This window comes from Natator depressus, chromosome 1, assembly GCF_965152275.1.
Source record: "Natator depressus isolate rNatDep1 chromosome 1, rNatDep2.hap1, whole genome shotgun sequence".
NCBI lineage: Eukaryota > Metazoa > Chordata > Testudines > Cheloniidae > Natator > Natator depressus.
Genome location: NC_134234.1, coordinates 124,363,677 through 124,377,986, shown reverse-complemented (window position 1 = coordinate 124,377,986; position 14,310 = coordinate 124,363,677).

Genomic DNA, 14,310 nt, shown 5'->3' with positions numbered 1-14,310 from the left:
AGTATTATTTTTAATGTAATAAATCATTTCTATTTGAATGTAATTAAATATCTGAGAGTGACTAATATAAGACCAAGAAAGAATTTGGAGTTGCTTTTGTCTCTGGCAGGGTGCTCTTTCTTCAGTAACAAGGTATGTTCCCCCTTTTGCAAATCTGTAATGAGCACCAGAATTAGAAATATATAGTATAGCTATATAATAGAATTTTAACATACAACAAGTTGCTAATTTAACTTACTGTGCACGTGTCTCTTCTCTCCAACTCTGCTGTTAAATTATATTTTTCTTCTTCTTTCCTTCCTACTTAAACACTAACATGTTGCTTTACACAGAATTTGAGTATTGGCACCTGTCTGTGGTAAGGTGCCAACACTCAAAGTCTATATGAAAGTTGCAAGTGTTTAAGTAGAAAGGAAGGAAGAAGAAAAATAACCATCACCAGAGAGAGAAGCAGAGAATGCATTGTGTGAAAGAGAACCATCTAAGTACATATTCTATCTGTTTAGGTACTTATTTGGCTCTCATCACCATAATATCAGAGCAACTCCTGACTCCTTAAAAATACGAGCAACAATAACAATCTCTAACTTCTGTGCCAGCCTCTAAGAGAAATAACTTGATTTTTATAATTTCTGTGTGTGGAGAACTTACTGAGGGAAAACTGAGTCAGAGAGAAGAGTTCTGCATGTATTTCTGAGAATGGTGAAGCCCTTGCTCATTCTTAACTTTTCAGGGAGTGAGTTAGTCTGTCACTCTCTCTCTCTCTGCACCTCTCTTTACTGGTTGACATTGATTGATTTTGTGATTCACCTGACACACATGCTGCTTATGGGGTAAGATTTTTCAGAAGTGCCGAAGGCCCTTGACTTTCACTGGCACTTAGGTGTTATTGAAAATTTTCCTCGTCAGTTGTTTCTTTGTGGAGTTTTTGATTGATTGCTTGTTTTTTGTTTTTTAATCTTAATGTCCTAGGGTAAAGTTATCTGGAAATTCCTCATCTGTAAAAATTGGGCTACAGAAGTCTTAAATCTCCCACTGGTATCCACTCTTCCTGTGCAATCTCTGCATTTCATTACTAGCTTCCAAAGTCTCTTTTGAATCACACCACAGAGGAACTCTCCAGTAGATCATGCAATAAGCTAGCCTGAGGCCCACGTCAGCATGCTTCTCCAGATGTGTGGTGACGAGGAGATACAATATATTTTGAACTGCATGCAGAACATCTTGGTTTATGACCAGGGGTCTGAACGGTTGACCCAGTTAGGCATCCTAAGTACCAAAAAGTGGTGCTGAGAGAAGATACGAGGTGTCAAGGTGTTGTACCTAAGGCCTAGGCCACAAACAGTCACTCCAGTGCGGGGAGGAAGGCCTGATCTTTTTATAATGTCTAATGAGAGCCAGTTTTCAGTACACGGGCATCCGGTCTTGATGGTGGCAATCTGTACCATATAGCAGAGAGAGCAGGAGGCAGAGGGCATTACCACTGAGTGCCGGATACAGAACTAGGATGCAGCTGAGATAATGACAAATGTCCCCAGATCTCTTCTCACAGATATGGTGAGGAATGAGCTGAGGAGGAGAAGGATTGGGGAGATGTGGAGCTTTTTACTTAGGTCATGTTACTATTATTTTTACTGATTTTCTCTGTGTACTTAGAGGTGGGGGAACAAAGTGCCAGGTTTCCATGAATGGCACTGTTATTGTTAGATGGGTATTTGCAGCATCACATGAGGGCAAAATCCCCTGCTCCTCTTTGTCTGCACTGCTGTAACAAAAAACAGTGGCCCCTTTCCCCTCAAATCCCCCATATAGCAACTCCTCCCTATGGTGCTCTGGCACAGGATACTAACAATGTGTACTGGACTGCTGCACTATTGCCTCTTCTTTCCTGGTCAAGCCCACTGCATTCCCCCCATGCCCTAACGAGGAAGAGAACAGTAACCCAGTCACAGTTCACTGCATAGCCTGGTAATGAGCCATGTTTTGGTCTCTGTGTGATTTTTTTGTAGTGCCTTGCTTCAGTCACTCCAGACATGATTATATATGGCAGATGGCCTGCACATTGTGTATTAAATAAAGTTGGTTTGCACCATTCATCTCTATCAAGATGTCATTAGGCAGAATACTATTAACCTTCCAAACTTTGTCCTATTAAATTCTTCTGTGTCATTGACTACTTCACTATCTCATAAACTTTCTCCCCAAAGTCATGTAAAATCAGATTATTACTTCATAAGAGACATACATAGATACTACTTAATATCAAACCTGTCATCTGCAAGTAACATAAATCATAAGCATCAACAACCAATGGAAAAAAATTACAGTCTTCTGCCTTCAGGGATCTCCCACATTTACACTCCCCTGCTTTTGCGAAGTAACTGTCAATAAGTGAGCACTACTGGTGCTGGCAGCATTTGGCCACTTGCAGCATCCTTACTCTGTATTCTATACTCTGTTAAACGCTCCACCTTTGCTTCCACTAGTGTTCTGCAGAATACAACAAGCAGCTGTTGTGATACCGGCATTGAGAAGTGCACTGTCATTGCACATCAGATGGCATCTCTGTGACATTCTGTTCAGGACTCCCAGAATTATAAACCACTGTGTTACCCCACTGCCTCAGCAAGAGTGAGCTTTGCTGGAGATTAGATTATGTGTCAGCTCCCTGCCACCTCAGTCTGTCTGCTTCACCAGCAAACTCCTCGAGACTCTGCCAGTCTTGCCTTGCTGGTAACAGTCAATGAACCTGAATTCTGCAAACACATGTCTCTGCAGTGTCCAGTTCCCCTTCACAGGACACTCACAGAAATTAAGTTTGCTGCCTCCAAAGAGACAGAGCACACCCCAGCCTGTATTTTAGCTGAGGATTCACATTTTAATTCAACATAAAAGCACAGATGGTTCACAGTAAAGCTAAAAATACGTCTATTAACAAAGTGACCATGAGATGGTCAAGTTCAGGATCCTGACAAAAGGAAGAAAGTTAAGCAGCAGAATACGGACCCTGGACTTCAGAAAAGTAGACTTTGACTCCCTCAGGGAACTGATGGGCAGGATTCCCTGGAAGGCTAATATGAGGGGGAAAGGAGTCCAGGAGAGCTGGCTGTATTTTAAAGACGCCTTATTGCGGGCACAGGAACAAACCATCCTGATGTGCAGAAAGAATAGCAAATATGGCAGGCGACCAGCTTGGCTTAACAGAGAAATCTTTGGTGAGCTTAAACATAAAAAGAAAGCTGACAAGAAGTGGAAACTTGGACAGATGGCTAGGGAGGAGTATACAAATATTGCTCATGCATGCAGGGATATAATCAGGAAGGCCAAAGCACAATTAGAGTTGCAGCTAGCAAGGCGTGTGCAGGGTAACAAGAAGGGTTTCTACAGGTATGTTAGCAACAAGAAGGTCAGGAAAAGTGTGGGACCCTTACTGAATAGGGGAGGCAACCTAGTGACAGTATTCTTGCCTCCCACAGTATTCTTGCCAGCAAGTTAAAGAAGTATGGGCTGGATAAATGGACTATAAGGTGGATAGAAAGTTGGCTAGATTGTCGGGCTCAATGGATAGTGATCAATGGCTCCATGTCTAGTTGGCAGCCGGTATCAAGTGGAGTGCCCCAAGGGTCAGTCCTCGGGCCGGTTTTGTTCAATATCTTCATAAATGATCTGGAGGATGGTGTGGATTGCACCCTCAGCAAGTTTGCAAATGACACTAAACTGGGAGGAGAGGTAGATACGCTGGAGGGTAGGGATAGGATACAGAGGGACCTAGACAAATTAGAGGATTGGGCCAAAAGAAATCTGATGAGGTTCAACAAGGACAAGTGCAGAGACCTGCACTTAGGAGGGAAGAATCCCATGCACCGCTACAGACTAGGGACCGAATGGCTCGGCAGCATTTCTGCAGAAAAGGACCTAGAGGTTACAGTGGACGAGAAGCTGGATATGAGTCAACAATGTGCCCTTGTTGCCAAGAAGGACAATGGCATTTTGGGATGTACATGTAGGGGCATTGCCAGCAGATTGAGGGACGTGATCGTTCCCCCCTGTTCGACATTGGTGAGGCCTCATGTGGAGTACTATGTCTAGTTTTGGGCCCCACACTACAAGAAGGATATGGAAAAATTGGAAAGAGTCCAGTGGAGGGCAACAAAAATGATTAGGGGACTGGAACACATGACTTACGAGGAGAGGCTGAGGGAACTGGGATTGTTTAGTCTGCGGAAGAGAAGAATGAGGGGGGATCTGATAGCTGCTTTCAACTACCTGAAAGGGGGTTCCAAAGAGGATGGATCTAGACTGTTCTCAGTGATAGCTGATGACAGAACAAGGAGTAATGGTCTCAAGTTAGAGTGGGGGAGGTTTAGGTTGGATATTAGGAAAAACTTTTTTACTAGGAGGGTGGTGAAACACTAGAATGCGTTACCTAGGGAGGTGGTGGAATCTCCTTCCTTTGAAGTTTTTAAGGTCAGGCTTGACAAAGCCCTGGCTGGGATGATTTAGTTGGGGATTGGTCCTGCTTTGAGCAGGGGGTTGGACTAGATGACCTCCTGAGGTCCCTTCCAACCCTGATATTCTATGATTCTATGATGTGGAAAAAGCTGAAGTACTCAATGTTTTTTTTTGCCTCGGTCTTCACAGACAAGGTCAACTCCCAGACCGCTGCACTGGGTAGCACGGTACAGGGAGCAGGTGAGCAGCCCTCAGTGGTGAAAGAACAGGTTAAGGACTATTTAGAAAAGCTGGACATGCACAAGTCCATGGAGCCAGAAGTAATGCATCCAAGGGGGCCGAGGGAGTTGGCTGATGTGATTGCAGAGCCATTATATTTTAAAATTTTTGGCAATTGGGGGAGGTCCCGGACGATTGGTAAAAGGCAAATATAGTGCCCATCTTTAAAAAAGGGAAGAAGGAGAATCCAGGGAACTACAGACCAGCTAGCCTCACCTCTGTCCCCGGAAAAATCATGGAGCAGATCCTCAAGGAGTCCATTTTGAAGCACTTGGAGGAGAGGAAGATGATCAGGAACAGTCAACATGTGTTCACCAAGGGCAAGTCAAGGGCAACCAACCTGATTGCCTTCTATGATGAGATAACTGACTCTGTGGATATGGGCAAAGCGGTGGACGTGATATATCTTGACTTTAGTGAAGCTTTTGATACAGTCTCCCACAGTATTCTTGCCAGCAAGTTAAAGAAGTATGAATGAGATGAATGGACTATAAGGTGGATAGAAAACTGACTAGATCGTCAGGCTCAACGAGTAGTGATCAATGGCTCGATATCTAGTTGGCAGCCGGTATCAAGCACAGTGCCCTAGGGGTCAGTCCTGGTGCCAGTTTTGTTCAACATCTTCATTAATGATCTGGATGATGGGATGGATTGCACCCTCAGCAAGTTCGCGGATGACACTAAGCTATGGGGAGAGGTAGATATGCTGGAGGGTAGGGATAAGGTCCAGCGTGACCTAGACAAATTGGAGGGTTGGTCCAAAAGAAATCTGATGAGGTTCAACAAGAACAAGTGTAGAGTCCTACACTTAGGACGGAAGAATCCCACGCACTGCTACTGGCTGGGGACTGACTGGCTATGTGGCAGTTCTGCAGAAAAGGACGTAGGGGTTACAGTGGACAAGAAGCTGGATATGAGTCAACAGTGTGCCCTTTTTGCCAAGAAGGCTAAGAGCATATTGGGCTGCATTAGTAGGAGCATTGCCAGCAGATCAAGGGAAATGATTATTCCCCTCTATTCAGCACTGGTGAGGCCACATCTGGAGTATTGCGTCCAGTTTTGTTCCCTCCCACTACAGAAGGGATGTGGACAAATTGGAGAGAGTCCAGCGGAGGGCCACGAAAATGATTAAGGGGCTGGGGCACATGACTTATGGGGAGAGGCTAAGGGAACTGGGCTTATTTAGTCTGCAGAAGAGAAGCGTGAGGGGGGATTTGATAGCAGCCTTCAATTAACTGAAGGGGGGTTCCAAAGAGGATGGAGCTAAGCTGTTCTCAGTGGTAGCAGATGACAGAACAAGAAGCAGTGGTTTCAAGTTGCAGTGGGAGAGGTCTAGATTGGATTTTAGGAAACACTATTTCACTAGGAGGGTAGTGAAGCACTGGCATGGGTTACTTAGGGAGGTGGTGGAATCTCCATCCTTAAAGAAAAGGAGTACTTGTGGCACCTTAGAGACTAACCAATTTATTTGAGCATGAGCTTTCGTGAGCTACAGCTCACTTCCGATGAAGTGAGCTGTAGCTCACGAAAGCTCATGCTCAAATAAATTGGTTAGTCTCTAAGGTGCCACAAGTACTCCTTTTCTTTTTGCGAATACAGACTAATACGGCTGTTACTCTGAAACCTCTCCATCCTTAGAGGTTTTTAAGGCCTGGTTTGACAAAGCCCTGGCTGGGATGATTTAGCTGGGGGTTGGTCCTGCTTTGAGCAGGGGGTTGGACTAGATGACCTCCTGAAGTCTCTTCCAACCCTAATCTTCTATGATTCTATGAAAGAACAGAAATTTAAGTGATACTATGGAAGAGGAAAAAAAAGACAGGTACAAGCAAAATAAAACAAAACATGGTTTCTAGTGTCTAAATCTTAAGAGATTACAATATTCGTCCCATGCAATTTCTCACCTATAGTTAGTTTCCAGAAATTTCCACCCATAAGGTTGAAGGATCTATCTTTCACAGATTCCTAGGGCTCTGCCCTCTTCTGTCCCTTAAGTGATAGATAACTAAAATGTCTTTTTGTTCCCTGTATATTTCCCAAAGTCCATTGTCTCTGCCCCAAGAGCCAGAAGGCTTCATGGGGTGCGGACTGTGTTCCCTGATGTGCTTGTCTCCTCCACCACTCGCTAGCTTGATGACTGTTTACCTTATGTGTAAGTATACTTTCATTGTCCTCTGCCTGTAATCAAGCCAGGCAGACAGGTAAATCTACATTCCTGTGTCTAGGTTTTGTCAGGATGGTGAATGCATTGCCTCCCAAACACATTTTAGGAACATATTTTCAGTACACATATAAAACTTTGTACACAACATATATTTACATCACACAATGATTTTTGGGACCAGCATGTCACCAGTTTACATATGATACCTTACATGATGCTCTTTACATACATATTGTGACAACAGTGTGTTGGGCAGTGAGTGTGTCAGGCCTGATATAAGTTACAATATAGTAAGCCCTCTGCCAGTTGTTATTGAGGGGCTCTTAGGGTTACAATCTCCACCTCACTTTAAGTCCACCAAATGACCACTTCAGTCCCAGCAGGTAGAAGATGGTGGCATCAAGGTTTGTATAGTTTGGGTACAGGCTTTATAACCAAGAAGAGCAGTGCATATGCAGGGTCTCCAATTATCACAGTAGGTGATGGACACCCCATTCTGTGTCTATGTTGTGAGGTACAAAGATTGTGTCCCTCTGTTCACTCCTGAATATTTCAGAGTTGGTTAAAAAGCAAATCGGGCATCAGGCACTTCGCAATTCTATAGTATGTAAATATCTAGACATTGGCCTCAGTGATTCACCAGTGCTTACATGGAGTGATAGTATTTGCTGTTAAAATATTCCTTGGCTTGATTGCAGGTACTATCTATAGGCTCAGTAGCGTTCAGGAAGCTCAGCTGCCCAAATCCCTCGATTTGCCACTGAACAAATGCCACTGCAGCAGTGGATGTATTGTCATCTACACCTCCAGCAGAATAGAACCCATGTGGACTTCCAAGACCCTCCAGCCTGGTACTTATGTGAGGAAGCCAGACTCGCCAGGCATTCACCTCTCTCTTTTTCACAGGGAGTGCAACTCTCATCCTTGGAGGTGTGGCGCTGCACTGTTGGGATCAAGTCACCACAGAGAGAGATAAAGATCTCCATCCACATTGAGAAGTTCTGCACACTGCTGCTCATCCCAGATCTCAGGAACCACTCTCTCCCACTATTCTGTGATCGTGGTTCAGACCCCAAAGCAGCATTTCCCCTGGTATAGTTTGCCATCAGGTATTTCAAAGAGCCCAATCTGCATAGGTTTCAGAGTAACAGCCGTGTTAGTCTGTATTGTTGTAGCTCACGAAAGCTCATGCTCAAATAAATTGGTTAGTCTCTAAGGTGCCACAAGTACTCCTTTTCTTTTTGCAATCTGCATAGGTGTGTTTGTGTGGATACGGAGGCAATAGAGCCCCATCTCTGAGCTGCTGCATGAATGCCATTAACTGTCGGTCTCCAGCTGCTAGTCCTGGAGGGGCTAGGGAGAAACAGGACTTCCTTTTCCTCTGTACGGGCTGCTCTTGAGGCTGGGTCAGACCCACCTCCAGGAACCTCCCCCAGCTGCAGGAAGCTTTGCGGCTGCTAGCTGGGAGCCCAGCTCTGAAGGCAGTGTTGCTTCCAGAAGCAGCACAGAAGTGTGGGTGGCATGGTGTGGTATTGCCACTCTTACTTCTGCACTGCTGCTGGCAGTGGCACTGCCTTCAGAGCTGGGCACCTGGCCAGCAGCTGCCCTCTGGATGCCCAGCTCTGAAGTCAGAAGCACAGAAGTAAGGGTGGAAATACCATGATCCTCCTACAAGACCCTTGCGAAACCCCTCACCCCCAACCCTATTTTGGGTCAGGTCCCCCACAGTTACAATACATGAAATTTCAGATCGAAATATCTGAAACTGTGAAATTTATGATTTTTTAAATCCTATAACCATGAAATTGACCAAAATGGACCGTGAATTTGGTAGGGCCCTACACATAACAGACTCTCCTAACTGGCAAAAAGAAAAGGAGTACTTGTGGCACCTTAGAGACTAACCAATTTATTTGAGCATAAGCTTTCATGAGCTACAGCTCACTTCATCGGATGCATACTGTGGAAACTGCAGAAGACATTATATACACAGAGACCATGAAACAATACCTCCTCCCACCCCACTCTCCTGCTGGTAATAGCTTATCTAAAGTGATCACTCTCCTTACAATGTGTATGATAATCAAGTTGGGCCATTTCCAGCACAAATCCAGGTTTTCTCACCCTCCGCCCCCCCCCCCACACACACACAAACTCACTCTCCTGCTGGTAATAGCCCAGCCAAAGTGACCACTCTCTTTACAATGTGTATGATAATCAAGGTGGGCCATTTGGTCTCTGTGTATATAATGTCTTCTGCAGTTTCCACAGTATGCATCCGATGAAGTGAGCTGTAGCTCACGAAAGCTTATGCTCAAATAAATTTGTTAGTCTCTAAGGTGCCACAAGTACTCCTTTTTGCGAATACAGACTAATACGGCTGCTACTCTGAAACCTCTCCTAACTGGCTATGTCTGCTCTAATGTTGGTAAACACAAGAAGAAGCTAGCAGGTGAGGTAGTGTAATTTTTAATCTAGAATTGTTGAGATATATTTGAGAGAATGGATTAACAGTAAGAGTTGAGTGGCTGTTGATCTGGATAACATAATTCAGTGTAGAAGAAGTCAACCAAATACAATTATTAGATTACCCCATAATAAATTTATACTGAGCAATGACATACATGAACATAGACTAATGGGAAATTTTGTGCCCCAGTTTTATTTTGCAAGAAGGGTGCTGCCTACAGATGAAAAGTCAACTAAAGAAAGGAAGGGGAACTAAGCATCCTGTCACATTTTTCAACCTATTAATACCAGGAAAGGAAAATAGTTTTCCTCCAATTCACAGCTAATGATGGCTTCTTTGTGTTACAGCCTGTGCCCTCCCAGTTTGTCCTGCCTGGGGACAACAATTTGAACAATTTCCCCTAGGAATAAAAAGCAAGTGTCATTCAAGAAGCAATGATACAAGGGAAAATCTAGCAGAGTTGAAGGGCTTGCCTCATCCCCACACCCATTTTCCTGCCCTTTTTTATATGTTGTTGTTGTGTATGCCACAGTACTGTTAAAATTAGTTAACAAGGGTGTGGGGGGATGATTTATTGCTTTGAAATTACATCAGCTACAAGATATTTTGATAACAATGGGGCCAGATTTTCACCCATAATTCTTAGTACTGCCTTGTCTTATTGTTTCTTTCTCTCTACTACTCTCTGTCCCTTTCCTTTCCCTTATCAGTTGTCTGTCCTCTTCTTCCTTTCCTTTCTCCCCACTCCTTTTTTTTTTTCCTTCTTCCTCTCTTCTTTTTTCCATTGTGTTGGTCTGGCTCAGTAGCAACATTAGCATTCGGGTTAGGGTTAGGAAGTATCCCAGGGAAGCGGGTCTTGACTCCCTGCCAGGAGGGAGACCCCCTCTCCCCTGTTTAGGGAGTTGATCTACATAGGATCCTGGGCTGGGACTCGGTAGAGAGGGAGGGTCCGGGTCCCCTACCTCTCCCTTACAGACTGGTAGAACAGCAATCTAGCCACTAGGCTGCCCAGCCACAGAAGACCCTATTACACTTGATGAATTTGCACTAATTTGCCTGTGTATGTGCTTTTTATTTTTACACTCTTAAAAGCCACTATTGATCTTTTGGACTAAGGTGTGATTTTTGTGCATTGCACTAAGGCAGGGACGGGCAAACTTTTTGGCCTGAGGGCCATATCAGGTTTCCAAAATTGTATGGAGGGCTGGTTAGGGGAGGCTGTGCCTCCACAAACAGCCAGCCGTGGCCCGGCCCCCGACCCCTATCCGACCCCCCCTGCTTCTCGCCCCCTGATGGCCCCCCCAGGGACTCCTGCCCCATCTACCACCCCCTGATCCCTGTCCCCTGACCACCCCCAGACCCCCCGCCCCTCACTGCCCTCCACCACCCCATCCATCCCCTCCTTTCATTCCTGACGGCCCCCCCCGGGACACCTGCCCCATCCAACCACCCCTTCTCCCTGTCCCCTGACTATCCCCCGCTACCCCATCCAACCCCTACTCTCCTTCCTGACTGCCCCCCACGGGACCCCTGCCCCCATTCAACCCCCCAGTTCCCCGCCCTCTGACCGCCCCAACCCCTATCCACACCCCCGGCCCCTGACCACCCCCTCAAGCTCCCCTGCCCTCTAGCCAACACCCCCTCTTCGTTCCCTGCCCCCTTACTGCACTGCCTGGAGCACCGGCTTGTTTAACTTTATACACGTAAGTGGTCCAAAAAGATTAAGCACGTACTTAGGCCTCTGCAAGATCAGAGACTAAAACTGACTGTCTACAGGATGTAAAAATGTAATTCGGTGAATTAGAAAAAAAATTGTAAAAGGGTCAGAAGTCTGTTTATAAAAAGAATTACAGAAAACTGGATCTGAAATCAACTCCTTGGAAACCTTTAAAATGGTGTATTAAAGTTTTCCTTTGCCAAAATTAATAAAGCAGAAAAAGATTCAGTACTGGAGAAATGTAGATAATTTACAAAATTTAAAAGAGACAGAATTATGACAAATAGCAAGGCATTAATATGAATAAAAACTATATTAGAGTTATTTAGGGCTTGATCCAAAGCCTGCTGAAGTCAGTGAGGCCCAGATCCTCAAAGATATTTAGGCACCTCTCATGGAAATCAATGGGCATTGGACACCTAAATACCTTTTAGCGTCTGGGCCTGAGAGTCTTTCAGATGACTTCAAGGGGCTTTGGATCAGGCTCATGGATCTCTATATTAATCTAGGGTGTTCTAATCTTTGGACCCTTTGTTCATATAATTTGTTCATATAATTTTTTCCAATGTGACCTACTGAATGGAAATAACTGAACAAAAATTAGACTGGTAGTCAATGCCATGTGTTTGGAAAAGAAGTAGGACCCAAGTGCTATCCCACAGAATTTTATAAACCATTGGCAGGGAAGTTAAATTCTGTTTTGAAAAGACTGTTCAGTTCAACAATCTTTCAGAATCATTTTATGAAGTGAAACATGCAACACTCTTTTAAGGTCATTTGATGAAAATGATGTAGTTTTAACTTCTACAGAAGGTTGACCTAATGACTAATGTGCTAGTTACTGGCAAATTCACTGTAAAATAGTTTAAATTGGCCAACAGATTTAAAAATAATCTCAGTGATCTATATAGGTCAACTTGGATTTAAGGGGCATAGTTCTGTGTTTGCTAAGAGTCAAAAGAAGCTAAAATTATGTACTGTCATTAAAGGCTTTAAAAAGTTTGAATTAAATTGGGATTATTTATGTTGAAGCACTGGATTTTAAATGTAATTTTTGTAATAAATTCATATTCTACATAGATATCCTAAAGCTTCACTCAGAATAAATGAAATTAAAAAAAACCTCACCTTATTTTGACCTTCAGTTAGGTACTAGCCAGGACTGCTCTCCTACCATCCTGACTATTCCTTGAGGTTTTAGGAATTTAGTGCATATATTGAGACTACATACTCTTAGAAAAGGAGTGTAAGTAAGAGATTTGACCCACTTAATTTTGGTTCATGAAGTGTCACATGTTTTTGTCTGATTCAAAGTACTCTCTTCCTTCAATGCTTAAAGTCTTGGGCCCTGAATTTAAGGTCAACATAGGAAACCAACTATTATAACTGAGAGAAGGAAATGAATTATTGTAATTGAGGGAAGTTAACAGAAACAAATATCTCAGAGAGACACTACCCTTTTTAGACTGTTGGTAAGAGTTTCAAATGTTTAGGTGTTATATTATAACCTCAAAAGTTAAGGACTTATACATAGATAATTATATTCCGCCTGTGGAAAGGACATCTAATGAGCTTCACAAATGGTCTAAACATCTGAAGATAGCTGATTGGGAAAGATCAGTTCAGTAAAAATTATCATTTTAATCCACATTATCTTTTTTTCCTTTTTACCTATTCAGTTACTTAATTAAAAAGAGAAACAATGTGAATAAAATCATTTAAAACTGGCAGGACAAGCACCTTCCTATCAAGTATGGAACCATGCTAAATTTTGAAGATCAAGATGGGCTATCTTGCCTCAATTTCAAGCTTTTATTCTGGGCAATAGCAGAATCAGATGTCTTTGAACTATGTATTTAAACTTTACCAAAAATGGAACACACTCTGTTGAATACTTTTGTCAACCTGTCAGAGCTAAGGTTGGTTGTGAGTAGCCTATTCATAGAGTTTTTCCCTCTATTTGTGTATATTCTGCCCACAATTCTATTTCATACTCCTATAGATTTATAAATCATAAGGCAATCTTTTTGAAAGTACCAAGTTTTGGTTTTGGTTTGTTTTTTTTTTGGTTCAATTTCCACTCTCCTTTTGTTCATTACGAAGAATTATGACAATTTCTGCTATTTGGGACACAAATGTGCATTTGTCATCTCCCCTTGTTCCCTTCAGATGCATCCTGTTACTATAAGTCCAGATGAGAGAACATTATAGAAACAGACAATGGGAATGACTGTGGCCAATGGGTTAGATGGGCTTTAGCAGAAGCATTGGGAAGGCTGTATTTAGCCAATGTGACATGCTTTGAGTCTAGGCAGTATTCTAAATAAGGTTAAACAAGTGACACAAAGAGACATTGATTTCATTAAAATAATTAATTAATTCTATAGTGGATGGTAAATAGAGTACACAGTATGCAAAATATTTTTTCTGTTTTGGTTAAATATTCAAAAAAGGTGTTCCCACAGTATTGATGAAGTAGTGACAGTTAGTGATTAGAGCAGGGGACTTCAGAATCAGGACTCCATGGTTATATTCCTGGCTCTGACAATGACATGTGGCATTCTCTTGGGCATGTCACTGACTCTCTTCCTTCTATCCCTGTTTCACTAATTGTAAAAAGGGTTTAATAGGGGCGTACCCCCATGACTCCACAATGGGAGAACTTTCTGCAATGCTACTGTGTTTTAATTTACTAAAATACTTAGATATACTTAAAAGATATGCTCTAGGAATTATTTTGGGGAAGTTCTATGGCCCGTGTTATACAGGAGGTCAGACTAGATGATCACAATGGTCCCTTGGAATCTTTTAGGGCCAGATCCTTGAGGCCAGTCATGTTGTACCCAGTGCAGGACCTGGAGAGGGAACGCATGTGCTGTAAAGGTAGGTGCCCCCTGATCCTGGGGGAAGCCAGATGCTGGTTCAGACCTTGGCATAAGTTAGAACAGCCTTCAGGTTGGTCTGCTACAATGGCCTTCCTAGGGACTGTTCTGTTAGCTGAGGATCACTGGAGTGCCACAAATTTCTGCCATGCTCCATCACATTCCTGTGCTGTGGGGCACTATATTCACTAACTGACAATCCTGTCATCTGTAGGCTGCTGGCCTGTAGCCTCTTGAGAGTAGTGGCACAGAGCCAGCTCCACCAGGTTTACATCACTTGAGCATTTCCGTACACTATAGAAATCAAAACATTTTCATGAAATTTTATTTTGTTAAAATTTTACAAAGT